Source organism: Mauremys reevesii, linkage group 8, assembly GCF_016161935.1.
Source record: "Mauremys reevesii isolate NIE-2019 linkage group 8, ASM1616193v1, whole genome shotgun sequence".
Lineage (NCBI taxonomy): Eukaryota > Metazoa > Chordata > Testudines > Geoemydidae > Mauremys > Mauremys reevesii.
In genome coordinates this window covers 63,020,420-63,042,947 of record NC_052630.1, presented here as the reverse complement: position 1 = coordinate 63,042,947, position 22,528 = coordinate 63,020,420, and the positions used below count along the sequence as shown (strand labels likewise).

Sequence of the window (22,528 nt, the reverse complement as noted above, 5' to 3'; positions counted from 1 at the left end):
GTGTTTCCCAAACTTGGGATGCCGTTTGTGTAGGGAAAGCCCCTGGCAGGCCGGGCCAGTTTGTTTACCTGCCGCATCCGCAGGTCCGGCCGATTGCGGCTCCCACTGGCCGCGGTTTGCTGCTCCAGGCCAATTGGAGCTGCAGGAAGCGGCAGCCAGTACGTCCCTTGGCCTGCGCTGCTTCCAGCAGGTCCCATTGGCCTAGAGCAGCGAATCGCAGCCCGTGGGAGCCGCAATCAGCCAGACCTGTGGATGCAGCAGGTACACAAACTGGCCCAGCCCACCAGGGGCTTTCCCTACACAAGCGGCGTCCCAAGTTTGGAGAACACTGAATTAGAGAACCATACAGATTTAACAATAGAAAATTGGGGGCCATAGAGATAAAATAATACAGAAGTGAGAGTTTCACAACCACAACCATTAATAAGCGATTTCTTGCCAGACAGGATATTATCAAAATAAGTTTTCTTTAACCATCTTAAGATCTGTTTCTTTATCTGGTGGTGATGGGCACTATCAGGACAGATCCTAATAGCCCAATGCCACCTTATTTCAGTGTGACTGGTTTGGAATGTAAGGATGTGACCATACACTTCCAGCTTATGGCTGTCCCTGCTGCTTAGCCAAAGGCCTTAGCCTAAGAACAAGGCTTCAGACTATCCTAGTGAGATAAGGTTACCATATCTAAACATTCAAAAAAGAGGACACTTCACGGGGGAGCGGGGAGGAGGGAGAACCTTCGCTGTTGCAGCTGCCCTCCTGGACGTTTTTAGATATTTAAACAGCGTTACCATACATCCATATTTTCCCGGACAGCAATTTAAAAACCAAAAAACCTGACATGTCCAGGAAAATACGGACGTATGGTAACCCTACCTAAAGTTCTTTTTTAAAAAGATGAGCATGAACTAAAAATGAGCTCCGTTTCACATGTGTAGGTCCCAGCTGCTCCCTGCCCCGCTCACTGAAGCAGGTGTGCAGGGTTACTGCCCTGGGAACTGCAAGGCACCAGTGGACATGGGGCTGGCTGCAGACAGGGGCATGGAGCAGGGCTAGCTGGAGGCAGGGGATTCGGGGCTGGCTGCAGGCAGGGCAGGGGGTGCGGAACTGGCTGGAGACGGGGAGGGGATTGGGGCTGGCTGCAGGCGGGGTAGGGGCTGGCTGCAGGAAGGGTGGGGGTGCAGCAAGGGTTGGCTGGAGACAGGGCAGGGGGTGCGAGAGGGGCTGGAGACAGGGGATGGCTGGTGGCAGGGGGTGCCAGGCTGGCTGGAGGCAGGGCAGGAGGTGTGGGCATTGGCGTCAACTCCATGGCAGAGCCAGGAATAAAACCCAAATCTCCAAAGTCCCAGCCTAGTGCCATATCCCTAAGGCCACACAGCAGACTATTATATATCCTTTGCAAAAAGGTTTATAATTTCTGACTGGCTTTCTATGAATGATGGCCCCATAAACCATACATACAATAATTAGCTGAGTAGAGAGAGTCCCTACCTTCTCTACTCGGCATTTCTGAGGCATTTCTTTGTTGTATGTCTTGCTGTGCAAACAGCTCTGCCTACAGAAGCAATAAAGCGTCAAATAAGTCTCGCAACAACAAAAATGAAAAATGATTCTAAATGCTGAAATTTAGGTTTAAAAGTAAAGTTTAGGTTTCTTCTAACATGCTGTAGTAATGAACTTGGTTTTCCCCATATAGCATCTATAGTAATCCTGCAACTGCACTTGGAGGGGGAGTATGTTGAAGTATGGGGAAGGCAGCTTGTAAAGAGGTTCGTATTTCTGGAGCCAAGCTGTTTTCTATATTATCTCTTACGAAACTCCAGCATGCTTGGAGCAAATTCAATTTGTCTGTATGTGAGAAAAGCAACAGTGTGTCCATTCTTCCAAATGGATAAAGAGGGCAAAACACTCTTTTCAAAAACTGTTATAAATTAAATAACTTCTTATAATTTTCTTTGTAGAGTGAATATTAGTGCCAAATGCATTATAAGGGATGAGGGTGGAATAAATCTTTCTTCTAAATGCTCTAGATAAGTTGCTGAGTGGGGGAAAACAAAAAATAACATTGAAAACTATGTTCATGATCCCCATTTCCTTTGCGATTTCTGTTCTTACTGTATTTCTGTGACTATCTTATCTGATAATTAGAGAAGACGAGGCAGCATATTAGTGATTTTGCAGCACTGACTATATTCTCACTCAACAACATGCAGAAATGTATGGTTCATTTCACACACCATTTACAGTGGTTCTAGAAAATCAGCACATAATATTAGCCTGAACAAAAGAAAACTGTTTACATAATTTGAGTGTATTCCATGTATGTGTGTGGACTCACAATAGTGGAAATGACCAATACCATGACCTGCTAAATTATGAGTGGCATAACAGGTCACTGTGTAGTGATGAGCTGAGGTTCATTTTTGGATTACCTGTGCTTATAAAATGTGTGGGTTTAAACTAGGCCTTTTGAAGGACTGCACAAAAAAAGTGTTCATTTAGGATATTACAACCCTCAAGTATTATCTGTACACGTAGTGTATATAGCATTGTATGTCAATGATGAGGTTAACTGTAAAGAAATATGAAGTTATGGAATGGATAAGACAGATTCTGTCTGGGCGAAAATCACATTGGGAAAGAAAGTTACTAGAGCCTCCCCTGAGATAGTGCTTGGGGTGTGCTACAGACTGCCAGGATCTGATTTGGATATGGATAGAGACCTCTTTAATGTTTTTAATGAAGTAAACACTAATGGGAATTGTGTGATCATGAGAGACTTTAACTTCCCAGATATAGACTGGAGGACAAGTGCTAGTAACAATACTAGGGCTCAGATTTTTCTGGATGTGATAGCTGATGGATTTCTTCACCAAGTAGCTGAAGAACCAACAAGAGGGGATGCCATTTTAGATTTGGTTTTGGTGAGTAGTGAGGACCTCATAGAAGAAATGGTTGTAGGGGACAACCTTGGTTCGAGTGTTCATGAGCTAATTCAGTTCAAACTAGATGGAAGGATAAACAAAAATAGATCTGGGACTAGGGTTTTTGATTTCAAAAGGGCTAACTTTAAAGAAATGAGGAAATTAGTTAGGGAAGTGGATTGGACTGAAGAACTCGTGGATCTAAAGGCGGAGGAGGCCTGGAATTACTTCAAGTCAAAGCTGCAGAAACTTTCAGAAGCCTACATCCCAAGAAAGGGGAAAAAATCATAGGCCGGAGTTGTAGACCAAGCTGGATGAGCAAGCATCTCAGAGAGGTGATTAAGAAAAAGCAGAAAGCCTACAAGGAGTGGAAGATGGGCGGGATTAGCAAGGAAAGCTACCTTATTAAGGTCAGAACATGTAGGGATAAAGTGAGAAAGGCCAAAAGCCATGTAGAGTTGGACCTTGCAAAGGGAATTAAAACCAATAGTAAAATGTTCTATAGCCATATAAATAAGAAGAAAACAAAGAAAGAAGAAGTGGGACCACTAAACACTGAGGATGGAATGGAGGTTAAGGATAATCTAGGTATGGCCCAATATCTAAATAAATACTTTGCCTCATTCTTTAATGAGGCTAATGAGGAGCTTAGGGATAATTGTAGGATGACAAATGGGAATGAGGATATGGAGGTAAATATTACCACAGCCGAGGTAGAAGCCAAACTCGAACAGCTTAATGGGACAAAATCGGGGAGCCCAGATAATCTTCATCCAAGAATATTAAAGGAACTGGCACATGAAATTGCAAGCCGATTAGCAAGAATTTTTAATGAATCAGTAAACTCAGGGGTTGTACCGTACGACTGGAGAATTGCTAACAGGGGAAAAAAGTGATCTGAGTAACTACAGGCCTGTTAGTTTGACATCTGTAGTATGTAAGGTCTTGGAAAAATTTTTGAAGGTGAAAGTACTTAAGGACATTGAGGTCAATGGTAATTGGGACAAAATACAACATGGTTTTACAAAAGGTAGATCGTGCCAAACCAACCTGATCTCCTTCTTTGAGAAGGTAACAGATTTTCTAGACAAAGGAAATGCAGTGGATCTAATTTACCTTGATTTCAGTAAGGCATTTGACAAGGTTCCATATGGGGAATTATTAGTTAAATTGGAAAAGATGGGGATCAATATGAAAATTGAAAGGTGGATAAGGAACTGGTTAAAGGGGAGACTACAACGGGTCTTACTGAAAGGTGAACTGTCAGGCTGGAAGGAGGTTACTAGTGGAGTCCCTCAGGGATCAGTTTTGGGGCCAATCTTATTTAACCTTTTTATTACTGACCTTGGCACAAAAAGCGGGAATGTGCTAATAAAGTTTGCGGATGACACAAAGCTGGGAGGTATTGTTAACCAGAGAAGGACTGGGATATCATACAGGCAGATCTGGATGACCCTGTAAACTGGAGTAATAGTAATAGGATGAAATTTAATAGTGAAAAGTGCAAGGTCATGCATTTAGGGATTAATAACAAGAATTTTAGTTATAAATTGGGGACACATTAGTTGGAATTAACAGAGGAGAAGGCCCTCGGAGTATTGGTTGATCACAGGATGACTATGAGCCGCCAATGTGATGTGGCCGTTAAAAAAGCTAATGCAGTTTTAGGATGCATCAGGCGAGGTATTTCCAGGAAAGATAAGGAGGTGTTAGTACCGTTGTACAAGGCACTGGTGAGACCTCATCTGGAATACTGTCTGCAGTTCTGGTCTCCCATGTTTAAGAAGGATGAATTCAAACTGGAACAGGTTCAGAGACGGGCTACTAGGATGATCCGAGGAATGGAAAACCTGTCTTATGAAAGGAGACTCAAAGAGCTTGGCTTGTTTAGCCTAACCAAAAGAAGGTTGAGGGGGGATATGATGGCTCTTTATAAATATATCAGAGGGATTAATATTAGGGAGAGAGAGGAATTATTTAAGCTTAGTACCAATGTGGACACAAGAACAAATGGATATAAACTGGACACTAGGAAGTTTAGACTTGAAATTAGACGAAGTTTTCTAACCATTAGAGGAGTGAAGTTCTGGAACAGCCTTCCAAGGGGAACAGTGGAGGCAAAAGACATATCTGGCTTTAAGACTAAGCTTGATAAGTTTATGGAGGGGATGGTATGATGGGATAGCCTAATTTGACAATTAATCAAAGATCAATTGCCAAATTATCATCAGGTAAGTATGCCCAGTGGTCTGGGATGGGATGTTAGATAGGATGGGATCTGAGTTACTACAGAGAATTCTTTCCTGAGTGCTGGCTGGTGAGTCTTGCCCACATGCTCAGGGTTTAACTGATCGCCATATTTGGGGTCGGGAAGGAATTTTCCTCCAGGGCAGATTGGCAGAAGCCCTGGAGGTTTTTCGCCTTCCTCTGCAGCATGGGGCACGGGTCACTTGCTGGAGGATTGTCTGCAGCTTGAGGTCTTCAAACCACAATTGGAGGACTTCAATAACTCAGACATAGGTTAGGGGTTTGTTATAGAAGTGAATGGGTGAGATTGTATGGCCTGCATTGTGCAGGAGGTCAGACTAGATGATCAGAATGGTCCCTTCTGACGTTAAAGTCTATGAGAACGTACACTGTATAGCAGAACATTTATTTTCACTGTGCTACATCATAGGCTGACAGGATTCCATGTAAGGAACCAGAAGGGGATAAGCTAAAAGGCAAGACAAGCATCCTCTTGATCATTTTCTGGTAGTGTAACTTTTTTGAACCAGCAACTGATGTAAGAGAAGGCAGCAATCTGATCATGTTTCAAAAACATATTTCTTCATATGCTAGACCTGACAATTTGCACTACCAGAACATAAAATATAACTGAGGGGAAAGAAGTGGACAGGTGTTAAAACAGGCAATACATTGAGAGGTGGAATACAATCAGCAATAAAGGCTGAGGGTGCAATGAAGCAGAGACCCAGTATGAAGGAGAAATGAACAGTGCCATTGTTGAGTCTTTGAACATTGTTGGAGTTTTGTTCTCTGTCAACCTCCATTCCACACATGCATGACTGGCTGCAGCATCCCCAAAAGTCAGTATCAACCCCAAGCTGACCAAAACAAAGATGTTCAAGAAGTAGAGAGAAATTTCCAGACCTATGCTCTGCCTGGAAGGTGGTAATAGTATTGCATTGCCTTCATACTGTGCTGAGAACCTCAAAGTGCTCTTAAATATTAATTAGGTAAGCTCCCCTTCCCCCAACTGCTTTGTGAGGCAGTTAAGTATTGCTTTCTTCCTCTCTCTCTTTTTTTTTTTTTTTACTTCTAAGGAGGGAAAATAACTTTACCTAGTTCATCAAGCCCAGAAAATCTTCTGCCTCAGTCCCAAGAAGGAATTAATTTGCTGAAACATTAGCTTGGACCCAAAATTCCGACTCATTAGGTTAGGTAACTCTAATATTCCTTTTACACTAATTTCCACTTACAGCAATTTAGTTTGTAGCAACAAAGATGAAAAACTTTGGTGAAGTGGAAACTTAGCCTATTACATTATGGACCAGATCCTCAGCTGCTGTAAAATCAGCATGGGTGCAATAGATCTGCCCCTACACAACAACACAGAAAACTAAATACGTCAGATCAGTGTAAATGGTATCAAGTAACTGCATTTCCCTTTTTGTAGTTAATATTTCAAGTAAAATGTGTCCTCCTGGGATTGTTTGTAGTCCATCAATAGGGGAGTTGCAGCTACCATGAAAATTTAATTTCAGAGGTTTAAGATTTTGTGCCATGTAGGTTAACAGATGAACATATACTTTAGGGATTAAAAATTGCACATTCAACACTAGCAGTGAAATCCTCAACTCATTGAAATCATTGACAAAACTGCACAAAAGTGCATATGGTGGAACATACAGAAGTTAAGGACTACAGCCACACCTGGCATAAATTGCTGAAGTTCAATTGATTTCTATGGAGTTATAGCAATTTGCGCCATATGAGGATCTGTTTCTAAAATTCCTGTTAACACTTTCAAAGACTCTCTTTCCCACACAAACTATATTTAAAAATGAACATACACGGTGGTGTTGCATTCCATAATGTTTTATAGAAACATGCTTATGAATGTGAATATAATGTAATTGGAATACTCTTTATGCAAAAGGTCTCTTGTAAGGTATCAGTACAAAGCTTATAATCTACTAAATGTGTTCATCCTATTTGTATGCATGTATCATTCTTGCATTTGAAGCTAGAAATATGAAGCATAACTCTGAGTTCCTATTGTAATTATGCAAAATGTGGGCCATTAATGGTGGTTTAGAATCTTGATGGCTCCCATTGACTAGAGAATTGGTTGTGGATGGTTTATTTACCTGCAAGCCTTACTGAGTGCGTGTGGGCCAACCCGTGGGTAATGAAGAATGAGTTCTTACAGTGACATGTGACCATGTTACCTGGTAATGAAATCCATCTTAAATCTGGTACTTTTCCATTTAGAAGGAGAGGTGGGGACCCAGAGAGATAAAAAATTCCCACCTTGTGACAAAATTATAAAAGGAGTTAGAAGAGAACAAAGGAGGCTGCCAATCACGAGAACACCCCTGCTTTCCATCTAAGATGTCTGCTGGAACTAACAAGGACTGTACCCGGGGAAAGAATTGGGCCCAGACTAGGAAGGAGTCTAGTCTGTGAAAGAAGCTTATTGGAATATCTCTGAGGGTAAATTTTTACCTGTAATCAGTTTCTTAATGTATTAAGTTTAGACTTGCATGTTTTTGCCTTATTTTGTCTAGTGACTTACTTTGTTCTGTCTGTTATTACTTGAAACCACTTAAATCCTACTTTTATACTTAATAAAATCACTTTTGTTTATTAATTAACCCAGAGTAAGGGATTATTACCTGTGGGAGCAAACAGCTGTGCATATCTCTCTATCAGTGTTACAGAGGGTAGACAATTTATGAGTTTACCCTGATAAGCTTTATACAGCATAAAACTGATTTATTGGGAGATTGGATCCCATTGGGAACTGAGTGTCTGGGTGCTGGAGGCAAGTAACCTGCTGACTGGTTTTCAGTTAAATCTGCAGCTTTGAGGGCATGGACCAGACCTGGGTCTGTGTTGCATCAGGCTAGTGTGTCTGGCTCAACAAGACAGGGTTCTGGAAGCCCAAGCTGGCAGGGAAAACGGGCTCAGAAGTAACTTCAGCACATCAAGTGACAGTCTCAAGAGGGTCTCTGTGACAGAAACTGTTACATTGACATTAATATGAAGGATTGTTTGCAGTATATATTAGCTATGGCTTGGCAAATATAAAATGGCTTGATCCTTATGGTGCTGTAAATCAGTGAACTCAACCGAGCTATACCCATTTATAGTAGACAAGGATCTTGTTCACTATTAATTGTAAAATAGGTTATTTGAAAAATGTCACAAAATATAGTAATTATTCATTCAGATCTATATATTAGATGAACATGTAAAGCAATACTTTACTGCTAGTAAGATTACAATATTTTTCTAATTGTTATAATTTATTTAAAAGAGCATTGCAACCTTCAAATGATTTATTCAATGAATATTGTTAGATGGTCTTTTGTTATAGGAAGGGATGCTGAGCATGTGATTTTCATATACAAAGAAAGCCAGGTTACTGGGTTATCCAGGAAGATTTTATAGGCATATTTGGGTAATAGGTGTTTCAGCTGTAGCTTTGAACCAGATCACAAAACAAAAATTAAAAAGGTATTTTTTTAAAAAGAGAGTTAAATATACAGTTCTAAAGTTTTCCTTAAAAACAGCCCACAAATTTCAGAGAACACCACAGCACTTTGATGAGCAGCTTTTTATATAACAAAGTTGATAGAATGACTTTAATGAAATGTATACACAACTGTGATTTAATAATCCTCAAAGGTTCAGGTACAGTATATGCTAATCAGAAATTCTTTTGATGAACTGGAAAAACACAAGAGCCTTCATAAAAGCAAATTTCAAAGCAAAACATCCTCTTAGTATTTTCCTTAATAGACATTTCTAAACATTCAGCGACACCAAACAGTATATGGAAACTAAAATCTTTGAAAAAAATCTTTAAAAGTGGTTTCTTCTTTTATTTATTACAGAATAAAGATTGGCGACTTTGTTACCTGCATTTAAAAAAAAAGTTTCAAGAGGGGCAAAGGATATATACCAATAGCGAAGAAAATAATTCTAAAGTTGTCTTCTTTCAGTAAAATATTCAGAAAGATAAGGTGTCTCAAACACCTTGTGCCTCCTATTTCCTGGGACCAACACCACAATAGTGCCACTGCAAATATAATATTGTGTAACTTCCCTCAATCCCACCGGCCTCTAAGGGCTTGATCCCACACCATTGGATTTTATAGGAGTTTTTCCATTGACCAGCATGGGAGCAGGATCAGCCCTTAAGTACCTGATCCAAATCTCATTGCAATGGGAGGCTATTTACTTCAATGAGTTTCGAAGTAAGCCCTAAATGCAAAGGGTAGAATCCTGGCCCCACTGAAGTCAGTGGCAAGTCTCCCAGGATTTTACCCAAAAGGTTACTGTGCTCTCTATTTATACTACCTAGCTTTCTTTCCCCCTCCCCCATCCCAACTATCACCTTGATCCCGTTCAGTCTGGCTTCTACCCTCAGTCCCCTCTGAGACTGCCTTGAACTAAATCTCTAATGACTGCTCTTACTCAAAAGGTAAGAGGCACTTGCACATTCATATTCTTTGTTCTGTTTTCGTGTAGCTCAACTTTCACTTTGTTAACTTATGACAGAGTGCTTGGTGCTGTACAAGAAGTTATCACTATATATTTTTCTTGACACTTTGTTAGATACACTTATTCTGTGAGATGTGGCACCTAATCACATTCCACATCACATGAGAAAAATCAGTATGTCTGCATGTTTTCATTTTTTCAGTGCCTGGATGAATACACTTATTTATTTCTTCCTCTTTGGCATATATATTGCATTGTGAGTTTATGAATTCTCTTACAGTTTTCAGCAAGGACATGCTTATTTTTCTGCTCACATAGCTGCCCTCACCACACATAAAATATAGTTACAATTAATTTTAATAATTCATTTAGTATTCACAGTAACTGTGCAGATCATTATGAATTAATGTGGTTTTCATGTGAATGCCATAGGTATTTCCACATGAGTTCCATTGTAATTCAGCATGTTTAAGATCCAGTTGGATTAATAACTTGAAGTATATTACTGATAATACTGTAGGGAAGTTGCATACACTTCCATATGCCCTTGTTTTGAGACAGTGCAGTTAGAACATTGCATGATGTGAAGACTAGGTTTCCATACAAATAAACATTCTGGTCAGGAAGGTACCAGTATGAAGCAGACATATGAGCTGAATTTTTCCCTAAGTCTTCACCCCAAGAAAGATTTGGGCAAGGATCTGACTGACAGTACCAATAATGATGAAGATTGAAGGGCACCATACTACAGGTATTTTGGTGGTTTATCACATTTGTACAGAAGACTGATTTGTAGTCCTTTTTTTCAAACACACTATACTCCTGTTTATCTAAAACCCTATTATCTGAACCAGTGTATTATCTGAATCTCATCCTTGTCCCTCATCTTCAGATACTAGAGCAGGGGTTCCCAGCCAAGATAGCGTGGCAGAATCGGAAGATGAGCCTCAGGCCATAGAAAAGCCACGCTCCTATCAAAACATGACAGCACAGGGAGCCCTCTGAGCCTCACTGTCATGGGAGTGTGTGACCAAGTCATTCAGCAGTGGGGTGGCCTCCCCTGGGGCTCATCCAACTCTTTGCAGTCCTGGCCGGGGGGTTGTGCTTTGCTCCACCCCTTGCACCTGCAAGGATCAAGTGCCACTGGCCCTGCAGCAGTGCAGAGCTTTCTGCAGCCCCTCTATCATAGGAGTGAATCAGCAGGGCAGAGCAGAGACCTCAGGCAAGTCCCCGAGAAGCAAGAGAAGGACGAAACCTGGGCCACAGGAGAGGCCACCCCACTGCTGAATGACTCCTGCCCTCTCGATTATTTGAACAAAATTGATGTGCCTCATACTATTCAGATAATCAGGAGTATACAGTACGCATAACCACAAAAGGGTTTTAAATAGTGCCATATTTATGAATAGTGCGCCAGATTCCCCCTCTGATTCATACACAGACTAATGTCACTGATTTGGCTTCAAAGGAGTTACTTCTGATTTACACTAGTGCAAGTGAGAGGAGGACCAGGCTGGAGGAATATAAACGTTAAATCAGTCATTCTAAATACCGTGAAACCTGTAGAAGAGACCATCTTTAATAAGCAGCCTCTCTTGAGACTTCTCCAAAACATCTTCAAAATATATTGGGTATATTTCTGATCTACCATAACTATATGATCTCTACCTTGGTTTTGTTGTTCCTTGAGTGCTCACTTACAGTGAAAACTGTACTAAGGTCATATTACTGGCATTTGTATGTTACACACATATCAACATATGAGTTAGACAGATAATTAGGGCTTATCCTATCTTAAATTCATCTCTCTGGTGCTTGGCACATTAGAGATACACAGGCTTCATGAGGCATAAAGCCCAAGACTGTACTCGAGGGGTACTTAAATTGCTATCATATAATAGTGCTTTAGGCATCACAAGGCCACCCAAATCTTCCCTATTCCCAGAAGTAGTCTCTACATCCAGCCCACTGGTTCCTGTAAGTGCTCCCATAAGAGCCTGGGTGTACATGTACAATCATTATATATATATGAAGAGAGAAATGTTAGCCAACAACTTTAAACACAAGCCTTGAAAAACTGCAATTGCTGGCTGACCAGTGGGATGACTTATTCAGGGGACAGGTAACCCTGCTTCAAAGGCCACCAAAGAAGTTCCAACCTTACAAGCCTAGGGACAGATTGTGGCCCTGCTAGCATGGTGGTCAGGGTCACAATGGTTTCCTTGAGGCAAAGGTGTTTTCTGCTTTGCTGACTGTTTAATCTGTGTTTGTAACGTCTGTCAGGATCACCTCGAGCAATGGTAGGTGAGTCTTCATTTTCATATGCAAATGTAAAGATAAAAAATAATATTTAATAAAAAATTAATAAAAATTAAACCAAAACAAAAAACTAACCAAACTATTGAAACAGTTATATTATACCTGCCTAACTTTGCACACTGATAAAATTCAACCCAGAGCAAAATTCTTGTATTATATTGTATCATTAAAAATATAATTTCACCAGAACACCTGGATTGTCCATTGACAATTCCATTGCAAGATTAGGTTTGTTTTCATTCATACCATATGAATGAGCTCAATGTGGAGTATCTGGGTGAAATGTAATGGCCAGTGATATACAGAAGGTCATACTAGATGTGCTAATGATACCTTGTGTCTTTTGAATCTATGAATATATCCCCCAAATGGTAAACAATTAACTTATAATCATAATAGATTTTCTGTAGTATTTTAAAAGCCTGTTTAAATAGTCCTCATTTACAATGGCTGAGTAGCAAGTATTTAAAACCAGCTTCTGTGTATTCATCCATTTTTCTCTTATACTATATATGATTATTAAGATCATGATGCGCTAGAAAGCAGAAATATTCACTGGAATATAGACTTGCATGCTAAATTGTAATTCCTCTTGATTTCACAAGGGCCAATTTATTTTTATTTTATGTATTTTATTTAGATGTGTGCAAATGCTAATAAAAAGCACTTTTTCCATAATACCACCTACTTCCACTGAGGTTTTATTACTTTACCCCAGTTACAAAGCCTGGGATGATGCCAAGTGAATCTCTGTGACTGACAGCCAGTGTGATTCTGACAGTTTCAAAGTGAATTTAAAACTTGTTTAGAAATGTTAGTTTCTCCTACCTTGTGTTTGCCACAGTGAAATATACAGCAATAACACAATGTTCTGACAAATATAGACATTCTCTCTGGGACATGCTGATCCTCTGTGGTTGTTGATACATTTAAGCAAGCCCACACACTTGCTTTATAGCAGGTCTGAGGTGTAATTCTGTGTTGCTTGAGGGCACAGAAATCTATGACCCAGTATACATCAGGGCTGTCTGTATAGCATCTCCATCACCATGACCCTTTCCCTTCTATTCACTGTCTCTAACACTGGATTTATAGTTCTCTGTATATGCAATTTTCAGCTCTCTAGAGTCAGCTACAGTGTTTTCTCAGGGCCAGATCCCATGAAGTTGTAAGCAACTGAATCAATGAGTGCCTAGTATTTTTTATGAATCCTCAGCACCTTGCAGCAGCACTATTACTTCACTTACCACTTTTTCTACTTACAACTACATGGATTTCCAACTAGAACATATTCTCTTGGTCTTATTCTAATTAGTGAATCATTTTTTGTAATGAATATGTATACACGTTTCTCATTCACCAGAGTAAAGTAGCACAAGCCATCAATACTTTTGTTAACTCCAGTGTTTCACTAGCAGATTGGTGGTTCCTGCTAGTTTAGCCGCTAGCAATGAATGAAGTTTTATTTTTCCTTTCCATAGGTTTTGGATCTTAGAAAGATTATGCTTAATGACACTGAAATAGTATTTAATACTTGGTATTTATCACTTTGCCAGTGAATAACAAGAAAAACAGTCCTCAGACTCACATTTACTTAATATTACTTTTCTAAAATCAACTTAACTATTGGTAAAATTCTCAATACATTTTGTTGAGTTATTTATGCAACAGTAGGTGGAACAGCAAAGACCTTAGTGCCAATTTTTCAAAATATGGCCATTGTTTGTTGGTGTAATTACTGGCATGTGATTTTTGTTTCCATATGTGATGTTATCTGATTAAAATATGACAGTGTAGATCACTGTTGCTACTGCTGTTATATAACCCCAACAAATCTTGTACAAAGTGCATCAAGTAAGGTGTCAATGGAAAAGTTATGATTTCCTTAATATGAGTATCCTATTTGTATGCATTTTTCATTTTGGTATCTGAAGTTATGAATATTAACTATGTACCTATATTTCAAATGTGTTTGCTCGTGTGGTAACAGCCACAAGGTGCATCATGAAGGGACTGTTCAAACTGAATGGCCCATCAAGGTACACTTCACTCATAATGGACCATGAAAGAAGTCCATCCACACCTGATGGACTTACATGTTAACGTTCTAACTAGAGTATGGATAATGGCCTCTACTGTGACTAAGCAATGCATGCATGCATGGACATGTGACTTGCTCATGTGACTCCAAACACCATCTTGTAACCTGTAATTTCCCACAAACTCGAACAATGGGTTTCCCCTTCACTTGGTAGAAGCTATAAAAGGCCCTGGACATATTTCCATTTTGCCTCTTGCTCAAACCTCTGGACTTGTACTAATAGGAGTATTCTAACCAAGGGACTGAGGCCCTTCCAAAGATTTGGAAGCAACCAGAGACTTAACAAGCAGTTTATTCCATCACTGCTACAAGCTTGATCCAATAACTTCCCAACTGTTTTATGTATTTGATTCCTTAACCAGTTTTCACTCTCACCTTTCTTTCTTTTTTTTATAAATATATCTTTAGATTTTAGATACTAAAGGATTGGCAACAGCATGATTATCAGGTAAGATCTCAATTGTATATTTGGCCTGGGTATGTGGCTGGTCCTTTTGTTTGGTGAAATTGGTTTTAAATAACCACTCATCATTAAGTCTACTGTCTGAGTGTAGAATCCAGGAATGGAATACCTAAGGAGGCTGCATTTCTGACTTCTTGTTAGCCAGTGTGGTGAGACAGAAGTTTACTTTTGTTGCTGGATTGGTATATCTCATGGAAGCATAACCACATCCTTTGCACTGTCTGCTCTTTTCCCCAGCAGCTTGTCCTGAATTAGGTATTCTCAGTTGTGATCCATGGTGACACCATGTACCCAAATCATGGCATCTTGTTCATACAAAACATCAGCCTTGTCAGTGAAGAATCAAACTCAAGACTATCAACAGTAAAAGCACAAGTCTATCACTTCATCTAAAGGACAACACGTGAGAAAATAGCAAGATATACAGACATTTGACCATCCACATGCAGTTGTGTTATGGGCTTGAAAACAGTAGCATGCAAAAAACTGGGACTGCTTTTGTAACTTCATGTGTGAAGTTTTATACACGCAAATACAGGATGGATTAAGGTGTCTATAGAAATGTGGCCCCTTCAGTGTCTTCCTATTAAATTTTGTTACTTAAGATTTTATAGCCTATATTCCTAAAGTATATTTTCAAATATTCAGCTGCAATATGTAGATATCATAACATTAAGAGTACTGAACTTTAGAACACAGCTTCCTTCAATATAACTGTTCAGTCTCTACCGGAGCCAATTTTTGGCTAACAAAACAGTAATTCAATATTTTAAAAATCAACCACAATTTCATAAGTTGTATGGGAATCCACTATAGCCAGGGGCAGCTCCAGGCCCCAGCATGCCAAGGCGTGCTTGGGGCGGCATGCCGCGGAAGGCTCTCTGCCGGTCACCGGGAGGGCGGCAGGCGGCTCTGGTGGACCTCCCGCAGACGTGCCTGCAGGAGGTCCACCGGAGCCGCCTGCCGCCCTCCCGGTGACCGGCAGAGCGCCCCCCGCAGCATCCCGCTGTGCTTGGGGCGGCGAAATGGCTAGAGCCGCCTCTGACTATAGCTTAGCTACTACCAACATTCTTATTATAAATACAGTTTCAGTGGCTTTTCACTTTACTGTTAACATTTGCTCCAGTCTGAAGATTGGCATGTTTCTAGAAGTAAATTCTTAGGACATTAAAAAGTAGTCCTTTTGGCTAACCATAAGTTGTACAAGTGCAGACAAATAAAACTATCAGATTTAGATGCAATTTTTCTCACTCCATATCTTTTTACTATTTGAATATAGCTGCAAGAGATGAAAGAGCACATAAATAACGTAGTAACCTATGACTCTCAACATGCTCATTTTTCATCTGTGTATAAAGATACCACCCATTTTATTGGGAATAGGAAAACCTGAGACAACAATTCTGAAAACCTACCAAATTGAGCTTTGTTTGTTTGCCAACAGAAAGTGTGGGCTCCATATTCTCTGCCTTTGTAGGGGAAATGTTTTGCTGTTGTTGTGTTTTACTTTGAATGTTACCTATTTATGCTCTAGGAGATGGTATAATGTCAGTGCTGAAACAGCAAGTATTGAAGAGGACCCATTATTTTGGTCCCATAGTGTCGCTTGCCATCCATCTTGCCTTATATTAGGCTTATATACCACATATATGTTTTGTTTTGTTTAAGCTGGTTCATTTGTTCGAACATCACTGGAGGATAGCTGAAGCCTTGTACATAAGATGAAGATATTCTGAATTAATTTTTAGGGTCATAATACCAGAATTTGAACAAATAAAGCCTGATCCTAAACTGGCATAGCCCCATCAACATACACCAGCTGAGAACTGGGTCCAGAATTTGCACTGGTACCAGAAGCCTCCTACTGCAAGACAAACCCAAGAAAGAAACCAACAGGACTCCACTGGCCATCACATACAGTCCCCAGCTAAAACCCCTCCAGCGCATCATCAGGGATCTACAACCCATCCTGGAGAATGATCCCACACTTTCACAGGCCTTGGGTGGCAGGCCAGTCCTCGCCCACAGACAACCTGCCAACCTGAAGCATATTCTCACCAGTAACTGCACATCGCACCATAGTAACTCTAGCTCTGGAACCAACCCATGTAACAAACCTGGATGCCAACTCTGCCCACATATCTACACCAGCAACACCATCACAGGACCTAACCAGATCAGCCACACCATCACCGGTTCATTCACCTGCACGTCCACCAATGTAATATACGCCATCATATGCCAGCAATGCCCCTCTGCTATGTACATCGGCCAAACTGGACAGTCTCTAAGGAAAAGGATAAATGGACACAAATCAGATATTAGGAATGGCAATATACAAAAACCTGTAGGAGAACACTTCAACCTCCCTGGCTACACAATAGCAGATCTTAAGGTGGCCATCCTGCAGCAAAAAAACTTCAGGACCAGACTTCAAAGAGAAACTGCTGAGCTCCAGTTCATCTGCAAATTTGACACCATCAGCTCAGGATTAAACAAAGACTATGAATGGCTTGCCAATTACAGAACCAGTTTCTCCTCCCTTGGTTTTCACACCTCAACTGCTAGAACAGGGCCTCATCCTCCTTGATTGAACTAACCTCGTTATCTCTAGCTTGCTTCTTGCTTGCATATATAAACCTGCCCCTGGAAATTTCCACCACTTGCATCCAAAGAAGTGGGTATTCACCCACGAAAGCTCATGCTGCAAAACGTCTGTTAGTCTATAAGATGCCACAGGATTCTTTGTTGCTTTTACAGATCCAGACTAACACGGCTACCCCTCTGATACTTGTGTAATTTGAGAGATTTCTGAGTGTAGATTTTGTAGCAATTGTAGTGACAAGAATTGGATGCCTCCTGAGAAGCATTTTTTAAAAAAATCTAATGTTTGGGAGAAGTGGGGAAACGGTTTGAAACTTTTCATTAGTTTTTTTTAATAGGATGGAGCTTGCAGTTTCTCTCTCTCTCTCTCTCTCTCTCGATTTGTCAGAGAGTCTCATTGCATGTTGGAGCACCAATTGACTAAGGTAAATGAATTGTTGTTGAAGCACTTGGTTTGAGAAAAGAGAGCTTCCAAAGGCTGTGCAGATCAAGCCAAGGGGTGCATGTGCAGTGCAAGAGGAAAAATTGTGGAGGGGGAAGAAACATGGACATAGGAAACTAACCCTTTATGCCTCTAAGCACTGTTGAACTGTTCAGTGCTGAACTTGTGTCACATCATCACTTATTAATGGCTTAACATAGCCCTTAGCAGTACTGATCTGTAACAAAACTCCCAAGAAAATTTAGAATTAGAAGCAGAAATACTTTGAAAGACTATTTTGTTCTTATTTACAAAGGAGGAAATAAGAACCATATCAAATGAAAGGTCTGTCAAAGACCCACCTCCATTGGACTTTCTTCCTTTCTCAGTTTTGGACTCTGGGCCTGATCCAGCATCCACTGAAGCCAATAGGAGTCATTCAGAATGATTTACACATCTGCAGCTACAAAGAAAGAAAGAAGTGGAATATTTATCAAACAGTAACTAGAGGGCCATAAATAAGCCACCGTTGTGCACCCACGGAGTGGAGTTTCTCACATTGCAGGGCCCTGGAATCGGACAATCACGCCTCTGCTATCAGAGGTGGAGTAAAAGTTACTTCAACCACACTTTAGAGCTGAAACACTGCACACCCGACTGATCCCTAGCTATCCGTAAATACACTTGGTTGAGTCCCTAGATTATACATGTAAGTGAAAATGCCATAGAAACAAGTGTAAATGATTTATAATTCCTGTGTGAATAAAGGTTCAGATTTTCTAGACTAGACATTCTTAAAGCACATGCTTGGCTGGTATGTAATAATGCATCTGTTACCAATAGGTAAAAAGTGACCCATATGTATTGGAATTTCTCATGAGTCACATGAAACTATTAGATCTGACCCAGTCAGAATAATAAGTGAGATATTTTTAATGAGTATTTAAAACGCACATACACTCCTACCTTACTTTCAAAAAGCACAGATAGTAAATGACAGTTACCAAGGTAACTTACCTCCTACAGGCATGATCCAAAGGCCATTGCTGTCAGTTGAAAGACTTCCATTGACTCCACTGGGCTTTGGTAAAAAGTGTCTCTGTACTGCAATGTTCAAACATACCTATATCATTATTACTGACTATGGCAAATCTCTATTCAAAATAGGCTTCTGCCTAGGACAATCCCATTGCAATATCAGCTATTTTGCCAGTTATATATTAAAATTAACACACTGTTCAGAGAAACAAATATGAGCAATATAGAAATATGCAATATTCTTTAGTCTCAATCTTAGGCAATGTTTTACAGTTTGTTTCTCATCATTTACTGTTTAGTGAAGGAATAAAAAAGCTAAGTGATTAAAGAAATAATCATTAGATACTGGGTTTTTGCTACTCTGCTCTGAATGCTGTACCAGGCTGCCTATGTATTCCAGTGCAGTCTTGCTCTGCAATGCATGTGATGTGCTTTTGTTCCAGCATTCAATCATAATCAACATTTGTAAAGTAATAATAGTTCAAAATGGCCCCAAGGCCCTATAAAACAGGAACTGCTGAGCTCCATGACCTTGATCTTTAGAAAAAAAGGGCAAAAAGACTAGATCTAAATAGTAATATTGATGGGGTGACATTTAACAGTTTTGAGATAATGTGTAATAATTTTGATATTAATGTTTAATGGCTTCCTGATTTCCATTTCAGAACTTTGTGTTTCTAATTAGATATAATTAATTCTAATTTTCAATACACAGCCACTACAAAACACAAGAAAAATACTGCATTAAATATGGTATGACTTTTTCATTACTGCTGTCAGGACATGTCTAGAGACATTCCTTTATTGAAAAGTCTGACTGCTTTGGAATAGTACTGTAGAATGGTGTAGCTTGTTCTTGGTATGAAGCCAGAATATGTTAGCCACTAGGAGTCATGATTTAATACAGACAATAGACAAAAAGAGTTTGTCTTTTGATGTAGTAAAGGTCAACTGCTTACTACACTCTGGAAGATGAAAAGACACACAGCTTTGTATTTTCTACAGCCTAACTAGCCCTAACATGATTATGCTGTTTAGATAACACAACTTGTACTGGACAAAATATGATGATAGAGTATTTGTTAGTGACTTTGTAGCTTATTCAACAATCTAGAAATGTATAATCTTCATTGTATTATATTAAAGTGATAAACCCTAGTGTCACAACTCAGGGCAACTGTACACCTGTATTCCCCTTCTGTGGTCCACCAAAGGCACCCACGGTTAGGCTTCTCACTCCCAGACATTACCTTTCTTGGGCAGAGACCCCATCTCTCCCTCTTGACCAAGCATTTTCCAGGCTGCAGTTCCCTGCCTATACTGTGTTATTCCCCAACAAGACAGACTGCCTAAAAAGGTCAGCATCTATTCTTTTGCTTTCTCTCCAGAGGTTATGGGCACTATTTCCTGCAGTTATAATTTACCACACAGCTCTTTCTAGGCAAGCACATTTACTCTTGAGGTGAAAGCATTAAAAAATATTACAAGCAATACAAGAATCTACACACATGGTAAGAGGCTTACTGGAGATCACCTCAACTCCAGCACAGGGTCTGGTAAGTGTCAGTCCTTCAAAACCCACAACTGTTCTTTCTATGTGGTTGTAAGTCCCTAACTGTCTCAGATTCAGAACTAGAACAACAATGAATAGTTCAGTCTTTCCTTCACAGCTTGGGCCTTTGATCCTGGCTTTATATAACCAGTAATCAGCAAACAAAGGCCCACTGCTCAGGGCATAGCTTCTAAAGGCTGGGTTATTGCATAACCAAAAGTGGGAAATTTGCATTCACCTCTCCCTAGATATTCCCTAGGAAAGTCACTCAACACTTCTCATTCTAAAAGTTCATTTTTACTTGGCCCAGTGTTCAATATATAGTCCTTTGAATTCCCAGTGCTCAGACTGTTCATATCTCCCCCTCAAGAGATTACATATAATCCTGACACACAATAATATATTAACTGTTCATTTAATACAATGGACCCCAAAGATACTTAAAACTTAATTCAATAAGTTTTCCCAAGAATGTGGCAGGAAATTGACATCTTCACAACCAGTTCATTACTTGCAGTGGAAAGTAGAACAGCACTGGGCAAAAATATTTTCTTAATGAAATGGAATTTTTTAATAGAATTAGCCACACCTTATAAGTTTTATAGTTGAGATAGTTTTTAAAACTATGGCACCACAATATCGAAGATTAATATTTGCTACTCATAAACATTCACCTGAAGGATAATCTAAGCAACAGAGAGATCCTGAAACATACAGGAGGTTGTGTTACAGATATTGTAGGAAAAACAAGCAACTGTACATAAAACTTGTTACTGTTACTGTTACCTGCTCCCACCGCTTCCACAAACACTCCCATTCCACTCCTTCCAGTTTGTTTCACCCACCTATTGCATCTTGTTTTTAACTAATACTAATCCTGCAACTAACAGCATGCAGGCAAGTTGCTGCATCACTACAAGCCCCACTGAAGTCAGTGGGGCTCTGGATGGCAGCAGGAGTCTGCATGTTTGCTATTAGTTATAGAACTGGGATCTACATAGCACTATCTGCAAAAGCAAAACTGCATACCTTCTAGGAGACATGCACACCATGTGATATCATCCATTGCAATGAGTCATGAGCTGGGGGAACATTTCCTTCCTTCCTCATGTTCTGCATAACAGCATCCCTAACAGTCTCTACCCACTCAGCCCCAGTCTTCTCCCAGTCCCTCCCTGCAAACACACATACTTTGGGAGCCATGCTTGGATACAGCCCAGTTCATTGTCATTTTCTGGGATGGAGACACGCTTCAACTTGTGCAGTTACTATTATCTCCATTTAACTTTTCAAGCAGTGAGGCTGCTAAGCTTTTTGAGGCAGACACCCACAGGGCTACTACTGCTGCTGTCTGCTACTGCAGTGTAGAAAGATTTAGTATTGACACTGAAAGTTTGACATTCTACAGTTTAATAGCCAGAATATGTATCCTTTCCTGACAGTAACTTCAATTGTAAGCTACCTTTAGCTGAAAACTTTTAACACTGAATTTTCTCACCCCAGCTTGACTTCCATACATAACATTGCAGGCTCCATTTTAAAATTTATTTGAATTTATTAAGTTACGGTATATATTTACTATATTTTTCCATAGATGGTGAGAAAAGAATACTAAAGTTACAGTGACATTTTTACTACTGAGTAGGGGTGGGTTGAAGTTCCAAGCAGCATATTTTGATAGCTTCATGAGATTGGAGGAGGGAATCCACCTTACTGATCCATAAAGCCAGATACTTAAGATGGAGCATGGATATTGTTTTCTAGTTATACAGTATCAACACTGATTAGCATTGGCTGAAATTGAGAGAAAACAAATATATTCCATTTTTTTTCATTATTTCCTCTCTTCCTCACCTCCCAACAAAATACTGGAACATAAGTCCTTTTTGATTTCAAAGTTCATTTTTCCTTCTCATCTCATCTCTCTTCCTATTTTGGCATGAAAAAAATGGATGAAGGAAAAAAAAGGAGCGAAGGGGAAATTAAGTATAAAATGAAGAACAAAAATTTTAAAATTGTGAAAATGTTCAAGTACATGGAAAATGTTTCCTTTTTGAAGCCCATGGAATGAAGATTACTTGAACATTTTGATGTGTGTGAAAAATGTTTTCCCCTTTGACTAGCTCTAGAACTGAGTGCATTAGAATTTTGGCCAAGAAGCAGGTTATTTTCATGATTTAGGTCACAAGATGTTGTGTCGCACCAGAACATTTACAGAAATAGCTCCTTTTATGGTTAGATAATTTTAAAATGGCTAGTTTTCGTTATTTAGATGCAACAGGGGGACATAGCCAAAGGATTAGTGTGAGATGAAATGTATTTATGAACAATTTGAAAGGCTATTACATGTTTTGGGGCATCTTCTCATTAC

At 39.8% G+C, this 22,528-nt stretch overlaps 1 long non-coding RNA gene across 2 annotated transcripts in view; it reads right to left on the bottom strand.

Moving 5' to 3' along the window:
- Positions 1-17,926: 17,926 nt before the first annotated feature.
- Positions 17,927-22,528, bottom strand: part of LOC120371049 — a 77,509-nt gene continuing 72,907 nt past the window's right edge. For both annotated transcript variants that reach the window (XR_005584120.1, XR_005584121.1), the window contains 2 exons: positions 18,585-18,671; positions 17,927-18,030 (listed from right to left, as the gene is read on the bottom strand). This is a non-coding gene — a long non-coding RNA (uncharacterized LOC120371049). The remainder of the gene's footprint in view (positions 18,031-18,584; positions 18,672-22,528) is intronic.